At 50.0% G+C, this 14,061-nt stretch overlaps 1 pseudogene; it reads left to right on the plus strand.

The window, feature by feature from the left end:
• The window catches only part of LOC119102875 (homeobox protein orthopedia-like), an 87,663-nt pseudogene that overhangs the window by 43,824 nt on the left and 29,778 nt on the right, over positions 1-14,061 (plus strand).

Consider the following 14,061-nt stretch of genomic DNA (forward strand, 5'->3'; position numbering starts at 1 on the left):
CGGTCGATAGCGGCCGCCGGCGCCGGCAGCCGATCGCCGCGCCGGACGTCCGGGCGCCTTTGTCGACGCGTCGGAAGCGGCGCGACGCGCTGAAAGCCATCGCCGCCGCCCGGCCGCCCGCAGAATCGATGACACGCCTTTGTGACGGTGTTTAAACAGTGAACCAGCGCTTTCACGCGGCTTTTGTCACCAGTCGTGAGACGCCCGTGGACACTGTTCGTCAAACGGGAATGGGAAGAGTAGTTCGGTCCGTGCGATGCGCTCCGGCATCGCAATGCATCTGCTCCCACCGAAATAATTGTGTGAGATGACATTCATACGCTATTTTATCCATAAGAGGACTGCAAACATGGATGCCCTTTTGGTGGCCGGTGTGCCCATGCTGAGTCGCAGAGAGCTTGCAGAAAAGACGCTATTAACCCTGTAGGTAATGAGCTAATGTCTACACTGAAGACGCATGCAAAAATGTTGACATCAGCCGAACATTTCAGCTACACGGTGACGCTCCCAACTTTAAATGGACCTTACTTGACATGCACTGCCCACCCGTCACCACCATCGCATGGGTGCAACTTGAATGCCAATCGCAGACCGACGCATGGGTGCTATCCACCGTTAGGTTTGCTCTAAGTGTGAAGACAGGGTGCATAGCACACCTTCTCAACATATGATATGCTTGTAGGTGGGTAGAGATAATATATTGCGGGTATGTTATATGAATCTATGACAAATTTCAAACGTATTTACTTCGGATCGCGATCGTTCTTGGGCAAAGGTCAATACAACCATCTTGGCTGTACCCTCAAGTCTCATGTTTGGCTGTTCTGCTAGGTCACTTGCAACCCCACACTTACGCAACCGTGACATCTGTTCAATATCTGACGTGAAAATCTGCCACACCCGCCACGCATCAACTCAGAATATGATGGAAAACGCCATGCATAGAACACCGGGATGCTGCATAATACCATACCAACTAAAACACGGGACATTTACGCGTGTTCCGAACAGTGTCGAAGTGACACCTGCTGAGTATGTCTTAGCTTAATTTGTATGATAGCTTTGACAACAATGCACGGGTATAACTACTGGGGAGCGTAGAGGCTCAGAGAACATGTCCCCTCCTATTTTCGCAAGGGGAACTTTTCGCTCCTCCAGTTGTGCCCGTATGATACTCGTTTTTCACGTATTCCTATTAAAAATGCAATTTTCAGGCCAGGTTGGCCGTTTCCAAGGTGAAGCTAGGTCAAATATTTCATTTTGTGAGCTTATTAAACATTTGAAGGTCATACTACTTCAACATTGATGGACAATGTCTTACAGCATGAAAATGGTTGTATAACGCTGTTTTCATCATTTCATGTGGTTTATTTAGTTCTTGATATAGCCGGACGAGCCAGTGCAACAGCCTTCACCCCATTGATCTGCATGCCATATGACAGATCACATATGTTGATTTCCGCTAGTATCGACCCATTTCATACAATCTCCTAGGTGCTATTCCACTCTGTTTTCCGCGTTGTGGTAGTCTACCTAGTTCCTGGGGTAATCAGAGCGGTAAAAAGTGTTAATCCGGCCATTATGGTTTGCTTTGATACATCAAAGGTCACATTCGCCATTGCTCATTCACACCTATACAATGTTTTTGACAAGAGTGTTTCTGATGCCGTTTTCGCCGAGATGCTAGCTTACTTGGCTTAGTTTGCTAGCAACGTGACCTTAAACATCTGGGAGGGGGGGGGAGGGGGAGGGGATAAAGTCCGACGTAAAGCGAGAATGAAGCAACTGTGGCAGGACGATGGAATGACGAATTTGCCCATTTCTGGTCATTCCTCTGCGCGTACCTGTTTGTGGTCGTGATAGTACAGATGCTATTCCAAGATGTGTAAATCCTGGAGTGAACAAAAATTATTGAGCTCGCACAAAGACAATAAAACAAAACATTTCGTTGCCTTATGTTTTATTCAGAATTAGTCACGTCATCTTCTTCTGCAAAAACATTATTTCCTGCCAGGTTTAATACCAGTACAGCCGTACCTACAACGGACGTTTATTTCGCGTTGGCTATTTGCGGATCACACCGCGGGGCACGCAGCTGCTGGGGTGCAGTCGGCGGCGGCACGTGTCGCCGCGGGGGACAGCACAGCGCCGCTCCGAGGGGCGCTCTAATTGGTCAGTAAGCGGCAGTAATTGAAAGGCGTATCACACTGTGGATCTCAATTCCTACAGCTCACTCGGTTTACTCGGAAATGCTGGCGGGTCCCTGTTCGCAGGGGCTAGCATAGCCAAGAGGAAATATGGCAAGTGCCGCATAGGTTTGAGGCTGTTTCTTTGCACTTATTTCGCAAAATCTGAACATACATAAAGTGTTTGGGAAATGTCCGGAGCTCAAAGCTCTGCATCGAGGTACTGGATATATGAATGAGACACATCCATCATAGATCTGCACTAGTGACCCGTATTGCACTTCACTGCGTTTGTCCTCCCCCCCCCCCCTCGGGAGATGAGGGTGGATAGCATAGGAATAGGCTTCGAATGCGGTTAATACAATTCCACTTTTCTTAAATGGGAAATTATTTTGGCTGACCTTAGCGATATTTGATCCGACTGAAGATCATCGTATCCATTTCCACATGAAAAATACAGATGTGTGCTTGCGGCGCCATTTCTATCTCCGCTCCAACCTGGGTCCAGTGATAAACGCTGACCCCCTTGTGCATCAAACGCCCGCCCACATGGCCCGGTAAACGGCGTCCTGCCACAACCCACACTCGCATGACCCGACGAGTCTCCATCCACCCACGCCAGGCAAGAGGCAGCGCACCCTCCCTCAGCTGGCGCTGCGCAGCCCGGTTGCCATGGCTACCGGCGGGATGCCGAACCGGGCCGGCGGACCGCCGGCTGCTGCCGCCACGCCGGTCGGCCATGTCATAATTGCCATTGATGAAGTTTTATTAGCTTTCAAAGGGAGTCGGGCGGCGATATTGGCGTCAGGAGCCAACGATATGAGGCCGCGGCGCCGTTTCATTAGACTAAGCGTACACGGGGATTACTGGGGACTGCTAGCTCGGATTCCTTCAACCCCGCGTGGCGGACGCGTTTGCTTTTTACGCCGGCCGCTGGCCGGGAACGGGGGACGCGTACTAACGCTGGAATGCCGCTGGCCGATTCATTGACGTCCAATGCTGCCCGCTCGGAATGCCAGACATGCTGGGCATGTTGTCCGATATACTGGCGTAATGCAGGTGAGACGTATGCCTTAAGACGCGACAGCGCACGACAAGGCTGTACACTGCATACTGATAACATTTTTGTTGTCAGTATGTGAGATCAGTCAACGAACCGGGATGCTTAGAACTTATTGACATTTGGGTCATTATTCTCAGCTTAATGCAACTGAAGCATCATGGCTGGGCTCCTTGCATGTCGTTATCATCCAGTATCTAGTTTATAACTGCGACAGGCGGCATCGCCAACACTGCAATATTTGTTCCTAAAAAACAAACAATGGTGCACACACAATTAGGTGTGCACATTGCCGCAATGGCCGCTCAAAAACAATATGCGTGAGGATTGGCAACGTTGTCATAGCTTATATTCATCATCATTTCTTGGCCTGGCAGCCTTATTCCAAAAATGATATTGTTCAGAACCTTTCCTGATGATTTTCGTTTTCTTAATATATCACATTTGAAAAATTCGAATGTCTCTAATTTCACGGTAACTCATACATTCCTTAATCTTACCTTCGAAACACTGCTGCAAAAACCTACGCTCGGAAGACCTACGTTCGAAAAATCTACCTTCGGAATACCCATACTCGGAAGACGAGTGGTCAGAAGACCTACTGCTTGATATACAAATTCCCGGTATGTCTAGGCTCGGAAAACCTACCACTCCTGCCGTTGTGAACGCCTTTTCTGGGAAGACCTCCGCTTTCGGAAGACCTGTTTCTGGAATGCATGCACCCTGAAGACCTACGCCCAGAAGACCTATGCTCTGAAGACCTTCTGCCGGAGACCTACTATTTGAATACCTCCTGGTGATGCCCGTTTATTGGGTCAATGCTGTTAAGCAACCAGGGCCGGTAGAACACAATGGATGGCCGGAGCGTGAAAGGTTGGCTTGGGTGGGCTGAAAAACCGGCGTGGCGACCTGATGACTTCGAAGCCTGACGTGAAGTATGATGATAAGGTCAAATCACATTGGACGAACTGACGCAAACTCCTTCCCCAACAGCATTCAGCGTGCGGCTCCACCGCGTCACAGCTCAGTTGGAGTGCGTCACGCGCGGGCAGTACACTGCAGGCATGGGTGTAGCGTGGTCTCCGCGTCGCGCATTGTTTAAACTATGCGTCCATACGGCAGCACAACAAGTGAATCATGTTAAAGAGTAACTTACCTACCCATATGCAACGGACCTGGTTTATGAAAATGTGTTTGCGCTATGCCAAAGGCCACACAATAATTCAGGTCATTTTCCCGCGGCAAAGAAAAAATCAACATTAACCTCATCCTGCAGCACTTCATCCACTTATCAGCACTTCATCCACGTGCGTTGAATCGAAAAGATGCGTACGTGTCGATGGGCAAAGTTTCATGATCCAAGAGGCTTGGTAAAAGTGGGAACTGCAAGTTATCCTCCAGCTCCAACATACCCTATCTGGGCATGCTACCTGTCTATTTGGCCCCAGTTTCCCAAAACGGCAGCTTCTCTAAACGAACCGAGTAAGGTGATCATGACCTGTTCAAAACCCAACAGTACCTCCCTTGCAAGCGTTCAGCTGTCTTCATTTAGAACGAGTAGAAATCAAAGCCAAAAGTTGAATACAAGCATTTGACATAAATTATCAAACCGAATAGATACTGATCATAAATGCTACGACCGTTGGGTGGTCTGGCGATTGGCATAATGCACCGTCTTCTTAGTCTGACTACATAGGTAAGCATGAAACGGTGCCACAATAATACGACTCTCGTCAGACGCAATGGCTTTCTTGTTTGGTAAATGAAGTTATTTGCTGCACAGGGTGAGATTCGTGGCCATGACATATACCCTCGCCATTTTCGAGTCCCCTGGGGCGCGTTATGAGGCGATTTGTATGCTGCTGGCATCGAGAAGGACATATGATGGTCGCCAGAAGAGCCGTTTGCGGTTAAGAATTATGCCACCCGGCCTACGCGCCACCCCTGGGACTATGCCTTAGCCCACCCATTACCCGTTAAATATGAGCTTGATCGCTCGGCAGTACTCCTCTCAGGTTTTGCAGTTTATCTGCCAATGCATGGTGTACAGCGCTTATTTCGCACTTAAAATATTATTTTCAGCTTTCACAAGCATTCAGTCCCGCGATGCGCTACCACAGCGATTGGGCGGCATCGCCCTATGCCCATGTTCGTTGTACATACATATGTGCCTAGTACGTTTCTTGCATTATAAATGGCCTATGAATAGAAATCAGCGAACTAAGGGTACTTACAGGCACAAGTGTATACAGCACATACATTACATGTATGTTCTCCTCGGAAAATGTAGGCTTTCGTTGCGATCTCTGTGATAATACAGCAAAGTGAAGTCAGCTACTTGTTCTTTGTGGTACTAGGGATGGCGAATCCGCCGCAATGGTATACCATCCATGACATCAGTAAAGTTCAATTCATCTTCAAAACCGGATTGCAGCTTTCACGGTATGTTGCCTTCCTAGCCAGCTGGACACAATTTTACGTTTCCATGAAGTCTGGTTATTCTTCCAAACAGCAATTTCAGAGCAGAAGGAAACACCCGTTTTGGTAACGAAAGCAAAATGCCCTAACTTTAACTAAATTCAAGGTTTCTTAAAGAAAAATCCGGAGATCCTAACAGCCGGCAACCGTTGCGCTTCTTGCGCGCTTTATTTGTGTAAAATGGCAGGGAAATCTGAGTTACCAAGCTACACTCAACATGCTCCTGTTATTAAATTGAACCAGCTCAGTAGAGAATAAGAAGATGTCGTGCGACGGACAGCCAGTGATTGTGAGGCGCTCCTCTCTGCGTAACAAATCCTCGATCGTGGCAATATGCGACATGAACTTTGTGCTCCCAGAGACCATGCGAAGCAATTTTGGGCGAGACCTGACTCCAGCGCCAGCCCATTGGACCACAGCCGGCAGTTCGGGCAGATTGCACTTGTCTCTCGAAAACAAACGTCTGCAGTAGAAGCCGATACTGCCGGCAAGGCTGCTCCACGATCGCCGTAATGCTGCCATCCTCTTTCAATTTCCTAGCCGAGCTGCCATTGCAGACGCAGTGATGGAGTCATACAATTTCCTTGTGGCTTTAAGGAATCTCGGGGGCCGAGTCGCCGCATCTGGCGCCGAGCGCTGATTGGTCCGGCGGCGGCCAGCGTCGGCCGGTGCGGCTCTGCCATTGGTCGGCGCCACTGCGGCGAGGGTATTGGTTTGGGCGTAATGGTCGGTTAGGGATGCCCGGGCGGCGGATGGGCCGTATCATTTTGCGTTATAGCTTCATAACTTTAGTTTATAACTCGGGCCCTACTTGTTGATTGTCCTCAAATAGTGGCGCGATGCTTGTAAACTCGGCAAAGAGTGGTATGCAACTTAACCCGTCCACTGGCCAGCTCATTGGTAAGTACTGTCGCCACGGAGCCCTTTGTATGTGTGTATGCGCCCTGGCTGGCCTGCCTGTGCTTCTAATTAGGCGCTTTCGCCGTCCATTAGGCACGGCTAACACGGTAGGGAGTTGTGTGATCAAATTTATTTGGGTGGTTATGGGACGGGCGCAGCGGCGGGCGTCGCCCGGCGTGGTGGGCCCGCCGCCAGCGGCCGGCCGGCCCCCGTCCTGGACGGCCGCCACCGGCGGCATCCGACAGGTCAGGTCAGTGGTGCCCCGCGGCCTGCCGACACCCGTCCTGGCAGAGGGTTAACCCCACTGCTGGCCGAAGCGTATCACAGTGAGATCCGGTCGGTCGGCCCGTCCGCCCGCCCGGCCCGCGGGCGGTTTCGAGGCTCGAGCTGCCGTAAAGGCCGTGCGGGCAGCCGGCCCGGCCCGGGCTGGCCGTGGATGGCCGGGCCCATGATTTACCCAGGTAGATCCGTGTAGCCTAGTATGGCTCAACCGCGTCCATGGCATGCCTTGTAGCATTCCTCGGTATCTCCCTCTATCCATACTTTTACTTCCCGTTTGCCGCCTCCCATTTGTTTGAGGCAAAACATGCCTTCTAGCTGGGAGTAGAGGCCTCTCCCCTGAGAAGGGTGGTAATATTAACTATAGAATTTCTTCGAATCGAGGACATACAGTGCTGCCATGTAGTTCAGTCTCATATACTTTTATCTGCGGATACTGAAACTCACCAACGTAAACGAACTGTCGTGGAATGTGCGCCGAGGTTACGTAAATTTTCCCAAAATAAAGACATGTGCCGTCTCGGTGCATTTTGGCGACTTTCAGTGGTATTCTGACATACTGGGGAGACGAGACAAATACTTGGCCGAAGTGGGGGAGGGGTGGCCTTTCCATAGAGATCCACAGCATCCATCATCCATGGTCTCAATCCCCCAGGACATCCTGGCGTGAATGACACCATTAGCAGGAACCGTCGCTGAGTATATGAACCGTGCCGCATTGCCCACTGCTCGAAAGCCGGGAAAAAAGCTGTTTGCAGTCGAGGAAAAAAACATGTTTTTCCGAGGGCTAAAGCGCGGTTGTGCCTCTTTGCGTACGTCGTTGGCACGAACATCACTTCATTAAACTTAATTACGGGGCGAAAGGCATTCAAAAAACGCACGCTTTGTGGTTGCTTTCAATGCTGTTACCTATTTTTGTTTTAATTTCCGTATCACATTGGATGCTGGCACAAACATTGAAAATGTAAGCTCCCAAAGAATATACGAAACCTAAACACGTGACTGGTTGCACCTTCCAATTTAGGACGCCGTTTGGTCAGGACAACGTTGCGCGGGGGAGGGGGAGCGGCGGTGGTGCATAGTGGTCAGGGCGCCCGATTCTGGACCTGTTGGCCTTTGGCTCTAGCCCCTGCCACGCCAACACCGCACCCTACACGACACCCTAACACAGGCGTCCGCCTCGGAATGGCTCTGGCAATCGGTGAGACGTGAGGCCCCATGCATTATGATAAAGTCACGGGGATGAGACTGCTTCATTTACGCCTGCACAATTCCGGGAAGACAACTTGAATTGGAAAGCAAGAGTGCCTCTAGGTATTTCATTTTGTTTTAGCGCGCTTTCGTACATGCTTCAGCTTGGTTATATATAAATGCAAAGTCCCAACACACAGGTGTAAACATATGAAAAATCACTGAAGGTAGTAACTTACAAGATATATATATATATATATATATATATATATATATATATATACATATATGTGTATATATATATACACATATATACGTGCGTGGGGGGAGGGGGTGCGTGTGTGTGCGTGTGTGGGGTGTGGGTGTGGGTGTATGAATATATATATATATATATATATATATATAATATATATAATGAAGCAGTATAAAGGTAATGAAGTGCAATACATGGCAATTCACTATGTGTTTTAGGTAACCACTAGTAAGCAATCAGTCATGGTTGGTTTACCTTGGCACCTGTCTGAATGATACGTATTGACTTGGTAACAACCTCTTACACTGTTGATACGATTTGTTAGTTGCCACTTGTTGTGGTGTTATCTAGGGTGGTCCTAATCCGTTCGTTGCCTGACTTTTCTGATCGGGTCACGCCCGTCCCGCGGACTGATCCACTCCATAAAGTTTTCTAACATGTCAATTGCCAATGTTCGATGCTTCAACTGAAGCAACTGAGTATAGACAATACACCCATGTTTGTTCTATAACGCCGTTTAGTCATTATCTCCTCGGATATTGAGGGTCGATAACTCAACGTAATAACTTTGAACCCATAATTCCTTTTAGCAAGCTTGCTTAATGTCTAGGCCACCGGAATTGCTTCAGATGCCCGTACCTGGCCTGATGCTGTCTATGCACAGTACTGAACGGATGCAGGTAGCCGAAACCGCGCGCTCCCTCTTCTGACTGCCACCATCCGTACAGGCCACCAGGGGACCCTGAACAACCTGGAGTAAGGGCGCACCCACCAGGCAGCGGTCTGGCTCAGGCGGCTGACAGTACCTTGAATCGCTCATGGAGTTGACCTAAACCCCGGACTCGACACAGTTTGAAACTCGCTGGAGGGCCTGGACTGGCTAGAGTCTCACGAGACACCGGCCTGGTTCTTGCCTTCGTAAGAGACCCGAGCGTGATGGAGGATCCGGGCTCACTGGAATCACACGTCACACTGAACGTGCCCTGGACTTGGACGTTGGGACCTAAAACCCGCTGGAGAAACTTGGGCTCGCAGCAGTCACACGAGGCCCTGATCTGACCCTGAACTTGACAGGAGGCTGAACTCGCTGGAGGACCTGGCTCGCTGGAGTCGCGCGTGACGTTGACGGAGAGCCAGCCGACGGCAGGCCAGAAGCAGAAGCGACACCGCACGCGCTTCACGCCCGCCCATGTCGGCTCTGGAGAGTCACTTTGCGCGCACCCACTACCCGGACGTGTTCCTGCGGGAGGAGATTGCCTCGCGCACCGGGCTCACCGAGGCGCGCGTACAGGTCAGTCAGCGGCTTCCTCAGGCAGCTCACCAGTCGGCAGCCACCTCAGATAGCTGGTCAGAGTATTAGCCACCTCAGAGAGCTGGACAGTTGTCAGCCACCTCGGACAGCTGGCCAGTGAGCAGCCGCCTCAGACAGCTGGTCAAAGTATTAGCCACCTCAGAGAGCTGGACAGTCATCAGCCACCTCAGACAATTCACCAGTCGGCAGCCACCTCAGACAGCTGGTCGGAGTATTAGCCACCTCAGAGAGCTGAACAGTGTCAGTCCCTCAGACAGCTGGCCTGTCAGCAGCCGCCTAAGACAGCTGGTCAGTCAGCAGCCGCCGCAGACAACTGAGCTGAGGCTGAGCTGAACGTCGAGCCTCCGTATGTTACTGCGCCCACTGCCCAAGCAAAACAAAACGCAAAGCTGGCTATTTGCCTACGAAGTTTTCTATGCCCTGACATGCCCCTGTTTAGACCACGGCGCATTGTATTCAAGGTTAGTTTCGGAAAAGTGGACAACGGCTGCATCGCGGTCTAGTGTACCATACTGCTGAGATCGCCTATCGCATTGCCGGCAGCGCATTCGCCCACACCGCGCAATTGGTTTCGCGTCTTGATCTACCCTGGTTGCCGAGGTTTGACAACAACGCTGATAACATCGTAAACAGGCGAATCCACAGTGTACGCATTACAGCGCATGACCGAATGCAAGCAGCATCCTACACTGATGCCAATGTTGTCCGCTCTCTCTCTCTCGTCGTCTGTGTTGGCCTCTTGTCACGGCGCTGTCGGTCCGTCCTGATCGAGACCTTGCTGCCGGTCCGTCCTGATCGAGACCTTGCTGCCGGTCCGTCCTGATCGAGACCTCGCTTCGGTCCGTCCTGATCGAGACCTCGCTTCGGTCCGTCCTGATCGAGACCTTGCTGCCGGTCCGTCCTGATCGAGACCTCGCTTCGGTCCGTCCTGATCGAGACCCTGCTGCCGGTCCGTCCTGATCGAGACCTTGCTGCCGGTCCGTCCTGATCAAGACCTTGCTGCCGGTCCGTCCTGATCGAGACCTCACTTCGGTTCATTCTGTTTGGCACCTCGTTTCGGTTCGCCCTGCTTGGCATCTCACAAGGTTCCGTCCTGGTCAGAACCTCGTAAGGTTCCGTCCTGGTGGGGACCTCGCTTCGGCCCGTCCTGATCGGGTCTCGCTTCTTCCGTCCAGGTCAGGGCCTCGCTTTGGTCCGTTCTAACCGTGACCTCGTTTCGGTCCGCGCAATTTGGTTTTTTGATGTTTGAACGTAAGGGTGATCACATGTGTGCTAGTTCAAATTGTAGTGTCTTAGGCAAATCACGTCTTGGAAAATATCTTGCAAACCAGTACGCAACGCTTTATGCAGCACAGTTTTCAAAGAATAGTGCTTCTTGTCCCTGATAGCTGCAAGAAGATGCGACTTGTGGCTGCGAAGATCAAAGCTTCTAAAGCGTTGACGGCTAAGCGGGGCCGCGATGGGCCGCCCAAGATGAAAATGTTGTTGGACCTTAACTGACCTCTGCAGTCGGCGCGCCCTGAAACACCTTGAGCTGAACAGGCTATCATGGTTTAAGTAACAAACGCTCGGCTGCCGGCTTCGCTCGTAATCATGGCTTGTGGATAAATGCTGGATGACATACAGATGTTATAAAAGGTACATCTCCAGTTCTCTGAGCAATACTCTACGGATGTCCATTCCCAAACTGCATTAAGGAAAAATCGGGCAGAAATCACCGTAGGGAAGTGGTATGTCAACCAGAACTCACGCCCCCATCCATGTAAAGACAGCTGGCATCGACTCATTAGTAGGCCGTTGTCATCACGACATCCATTCGTGGGCTGAATATTTGTCTCCGCGGACCGATCTTTTATCGAAAGCACACCCGGGATAAATCGGTCGCAAATATGGACCGAGAAAAGCGAGAAATTTTCGCGTGATAATGATCGCAGTGTGCTGCAGCTGTTTTCAGCTTTTCTACGCATAGATCGGCAACATGCTTACCTTATCTAACGTTGACCTTGCCTGCAACATCCGACAGCTCTGATAGATCTGATGAAAGATAGGTCATGCTGTTTCCATCCGCATATCTTTCGAAGACCTATATCTTTCATCTCCGCACTATACCGAGCGACAGAGCTCCGCCCCTAATGCATTTGAGTAAAACTGGGGAACTTGGTCCGCGAAATGCAGACCATTTGTGTCTGAAACCTGTCGCTGCGCTGGGCACGTGCTTAAACAAAACATTGGTAATATCATGTCCATTTCTTACCAAATATCATCCTGTGAGCAGGTATATACGTTATGCTTGTCATGCCAACTTCCTCATATGCTATGCCAGTTTGAAAATAATGATAGGGTTCTTTGATAACATAGCACAGACAGATCGGAACTGATAGAAATAGACTACAGTGCGCGAAGCACGTGGTGGCCCAGGTAAAGGCTAACCGACGATCTCATTATGAATGACGAGCGTGTCTGTCGCACAATCGTGACTGTGGTGGTATTCGACTGTCAATGCCATGGTAAAACACAGTCAGCGACACTGTAGCAGTGATCAAAAATCACACATCCGGCAAATCGTGAGGGAGTACAAAAGATGATCCAGATGGGCACCCTGGTGGTCCAAGATGCGCAGCAGCTGAACCTGCCGCAGGTGGTCGATCGGTGTTCGATCTTGTCGAAGGTGATGCGTCGCATCTCAAGTCCGAAGGTGGCCTTGACCTCCTGAAGGTTCGCTGGATTGTTCACGTGGGTGGGTATTGAGGTCCCTTCCATAGTATGGTGTCCATAGCCGACAGGTCGGGCGAGTAGGAAGTCATAGCACGACACTTTTAAGTCGATGTGCGTTCTAGGGAAATGCTCCTCCAACCAATGCAGTGAAATTCGTGCCATGTGCGGTGTAACCCTGTTCTGATGGAGGCACTCGTCATCATGACCGACCTGGTGAGGATCCCAAGACCACCCAGATGGGTATCAGAGCGGTGGCGATGTATCGCTCTGAGGTAGTTTTGGCAGGGTTCTCATTCTCGTCCAGGGGCATCTTCTGAGTCCGCTATTGAACAAATATGAAAGCGCAGATGTTGCTGTGTTTTGATCATGTTTTGCTACTGTAGACCACTGTAGATCATGTAGATCATTTCAGGCTCACCACAGTCTTGATTGTGCGAGGAACACATTTGCACCGTTGAGTAACGCATGGCCTAGCTTTTATCGGGACCACACCGATGGGCGGGAAAGATAGACACAGCATGTCTATTTGTGTTACCTTCCGACGACTTATTTGCGAATTTGACACTGTTATGCTGTTCAGGCGAAAACTGACGGCAAAATCTGGAGACCTCACTCAACGCACCGGGCAGCGAATCTCACGGAAAAGAAGGGATGTTTTAGTACGACTTCGCTCACCCGACAGGCGACATGGGGCACAAGTGCACTCACAGAACACAGTCATAATGCGTATGATGGAGCGGCCATGAGCTTTTATTAAATATTTAATCCGAGCCTTTTGTTTCGATGTATTTCTGGGATGTTCACGCTGCGCGCTGTTTGAAGATGATATCAGAAGTGAATGCCTTCAGCTCCGAGGTTTTCAGCATAAGTCGAAAGCTCTTGCGTTGAGTTAATCATCTTCAATACAGGGATAAAAAAGACTACCAATTTACAGGATATGATCGGTGACAAAAATGAACACGTTTGCGAGTTATTTTGTGACAAAATGCGAGAAGAAATCACAACTACAACACGCCAAACCCATTAGAGGAAACTCACAGCTTAGTATTGGTACGTACTCACTAACGCTTACAGGGTGAGCTTGTGTGGAGCACATGCCGAAACATTGACGTTTCGCTGGAACAGCAGGTTGAGGAGCCACAGAATGCCTCCAAATGTGATAGCTTGAATCAGGATAACTTTTTGACAAGTGTTAGAGATGTACTGCAAACTATGCTATGTCACAGATGAGCGGTAGCACTGATTTTGTTTGGCGAGCGCGGCGGGCTTTATTTCAGACACTGCAGCTATAAACATAGCCTATGACTGTGATGCGAAATACAACAGAAATTCTCAGCCTTAATGTAAAGCGGTTTATAGAATCAAAACGAGTGTTAAACCAATAACAAAGCGGGAAGAGTGATGAATAAACTCTGCAAGACCTCTTTCTCCAACACTGGTATTGCCCTGTATGTGGTGACATAGAGCATGGGGTGTGTTATGTGCCATTCATGGTTGTGATAAGGCCGCTCACCAAACATGTTCTCGCCTTTCTTCGTATATTTGAAGTCTTATGTTTAAACAAAATGCACGCGCTCACCGGCCTTAAGGGGACATTGCATATTCGTGGGACTTTGAACTGAAATAGCCATCTATCAGATCATTCGGTGCGGTTTACAGTGCTGCTCTTCTTAAGACCTAAACCTCC

Source organism: Pollicipes pollicipes, unplaced genomic scaffold, assembly GCF_011947565.3.
Source record: "Pollicipes pollicipes isolate AB1234 unplaced genomic scaffold, Ppol_2.1 Scaffold_5724;HRSCAF=6776_pilon_pilon_pilon, whole genome shotgun sequence".
NCBI classification, from domain to species: domain Eukaryota; kingdom Metazoa; phylum Arthropoda; class Thecostraca; order Pollicipedomorpha; family Pollicipedidae; genus Pollicipes; species Pollicipes pollicipes.